Below are 3,305 nucleotides of genomic sequence, written 5' to 3' on the forward strand. Positions count from 1 at the left end.
GTATTTTCCTCTCTTTCTCTACATTTAATTTTTTTTTGTTCCAGCTCTCATATTTAATCAGGTTGTGCATTAAAATAGAAACATAGTGATTTCTTTCATCTTCTTGGTAATCAATTGCCTTTGTTTTTAGTGGTTGAAAGTGACAGTGGAATTAATCATTAGATGTTACCTGCTCTTGGAGGCAAATGTGTAAGTTGTAACATCACCTGATATTACTAGATGCCATTGGGTACTATCTATCATTTTCTTTTTATTATGTATGTCTTTTCTCTTAATCTCTGCTATATCAGAATTATTTTTTATTGTAATATGAGAATAAATATGTAAATATGAGACTCATGCCATTGCTTCTTGACAGTTGATGTTCTAATGGGCAGGAGGAAAAATAATCAAACTGATATTATGTCAAGTGATAAATTTAATTTACTCATACAAGCTATGGAAACATCCCCAAACGAATGCAACATGTTGAGTTTGAACTATCCATGGGATATCCAAGACAAGATGGAAATATACAAATGGAGTTCAGGAGAGCGATTTAGAATAGAGATGTCAATTTGAATTCAGTAGTTTCTTGGTTGTATGTGAAGGTATGTGGCTGGTTTGTGATTCAAGGAATATATGTCTAGAAAGATGAAATAAGGGTATAAGATAGATTATGGCAAGGGAACAAAAGCACATTTAAGGGAATATGTATAAACACAAATTTATTAAACCCCTTGAGGAAGAGTAATCAGATAGGGAGAGAGACAAATAATGTCTTAAAAGCAAAGCCAGAGAGAGTTTCAGAAAGCAACTGGTCAATGATCTTAAATATTTTATGTAAGTGTTGAGTTACAAATCAAAGGAGTTCTGCTTGATTGACTTAAATGATTATCTATTTGCCTTTAGAAAGGCAAGTATGATATCAAGAAATATGATACCTTCATGTAATTTGCTTTTTCCTTTTATTCAGAAGGAAAGGAAGATGTCTTCTGCAACTTTATTATCTGTGGAGCAGCACTCATTTATATTCTGATGCACTATCTAGTATTGATCTAGAGTGAAATAAAGATACTTATTAAGAAAAAAATATGGCAATTTATTTCAAATAGGAATAACATAGAGTTGAATCTCAATTGGTAATTCCTTTGAAAATAGATATGGTTTTAAGTAATTCTATTTGGCCAAGAATGGGGATAGAAATAAGTTCTAGTCATCTTGGGAATGAATTGTTGGAAATAGAAAATATGGAAGAGGTTGTGGCAAGATGTGATTCAGTGGAGCAGGCTCTGGTGTCTCCTGAAAAGTGGGAAACCCTATAAGTTTTTTCTGTATGTGATGTTAAACTCTCAGAAGGAGGTCATCTTCAGACTGCCATGAACTTTACAGGCTTTGGTGGAGCTATGTAGGAAGAACTTTGCCTCCCATCTTGGTATAAATTGGGGAATCATGCCTATTTTGGAATACATCTCTTTATCTTCTCTATTTATTGCTCTGGTTTTTATTCTGAATATATATTTTTAAGACAATGGTGGCAATGAGACATTGAAATCAAAGGAGAGTCGTCTTGCCTCTTAACTCAGAAAAAAGTTTGAGAAAATCCCAAAGATCTTGAACTAATAAACAAGATAGATAACTAGGAGCATCTGAGTGCAGATCAGGATATTATTCTTTCTATTTATCTGAGCAGATGGTTATGTTAAAAAAAATTGTCACTTTTAATCAACTCTGTGAAATCTCTGAGGAGGTTGGCCCTTATGCTAAATACTCATTTGATGATTTTCTAAAGCCACCATCAGCTATACTGCATTATAGCAGGTTTGCCTTTTGATTTAATGCATTTTCCCTAATATCTGTTAACAGTTTAGGAAAATGAAATGCGTTATATGCTGACATGATGATACAGTTGGACAAGCTGTCATTAATATCGTTACAGGTTCTATTATCTCACACTTGAGAAGCCTTCTGACCTACACATTACAGGGAGAGCTAGTATACCAGAACCATATGGCTCAGGATATACAGTTAGAACTGAACACAAAGCATTAGTTTTATTCATACTGTGGCTTAGGCACACTATATAATTTCTCTGAATTTAAACAAAATTTGTAGTGTAGATGAAATTATTTATGCTGATCATGTGCATTATATTAGATCATATTAAAGCACCTGTCATAGTGCCTGACAGACAGCAAGATTCATGCACACAGTTTATGTTCTCTGGTGTCTTTTCTCCCCCATTGTTTCCTCCTTCCTTCCTTTCTTCCTCTTTCCTTCCCTCTGTTCCTTCCTTCCTCCCTTCTTTCCTTCCCCCTTTCTCTTCCTTTTTTCTTCTGAATAATCATGAAGCTCTTGTGCATGCTAAGTCACTTCAGTCGTGTCTGGCTTTTTGACACTGTGCACCTTAGCCCCTCAGACTCCTCTGCCCGTGGGATTCTCCAGGCCAGAATCCTGGAGTGGGTTGTTGTGACCTGCTCCAAGGGATTTTTCTGATCTAGGGATCGAACCATACCTCTTATGTCTCCTGCTTGGCAGCTGGGTTACCACCAGCACTACCTTAGCAAGCTTCAGTTCAGTTCAGTTCAGTTGCTCGGTCGTGTCCGACTCTTTGCGAGCCCATGAATCGCAGCACGCCAGGCCTCCCTGTCCATCACCAACTCCCGGAGTTCACTCAGACTCACGTCCATCGAGTCAGTGATTCCATCCAGCCATCTCATCCTCTGTCATCCCCTTCTCCTCCTGCACCCAATCCCTCCCAGCCTCAGAGTCTTTTCCAATGAGTCAACCCTTCACATGAGGTGGCCAAAGTACTGGAGTTTCAGCTTTAGCATCTTTCCTTCCAAAGAAATCCCAGGGCTGATCTCCTTCAGAATGGACTGGTTGGATCTCCTTGCAGTCCAAGGAACTCTCAAGAGTCTTCTCCAACACCACAGTTCAAACAAGCTTACCTTACATCAAAGTCTTACAAAGTCCAATCTTTCTGTTTCCAGTCTTTTCAATCACGTCACCCCCTGTTAATCAAAATGAATATTTCATTCTAAGAAGGATAACTTATCCACAGCTCCTGGCCATGGTTTCTCTTTCTTGATCTAACATTTTTGTTGTGTGGTTCCCCATAGTAGGAGCATTCTGTCCATTTGGATCTTTTATTTTATTTTTTTTAGAATGAGCTGTTAATCCTTCTAAGGCCATCTTGACAAAACAATAAAAAAGGTGTCACTTTCTTTGAACTTTTATGATTATATACCCTTTGCTGACAAAGTCAAAGTATAGTCAAGGCTATGGTCTTTCCAGTAGTCATGCACAATGTGAGAATTGGGCCG

This window comes from Bison bison, unplaced genomic scaffold (assembly GCF_000754665.1).
Source record: "Bison bison bison isolate TAMUID 2011002044 unplaced genomic scaffold, Bison_UMD1.0 scf7180017864257, whole genome shotgun sequence".
Lineage (NCBI taxonomy): Eukaryota > Metazoa > Chordata > Mammalia > Artiodactyla > Bovidae > Bison > Bison bison.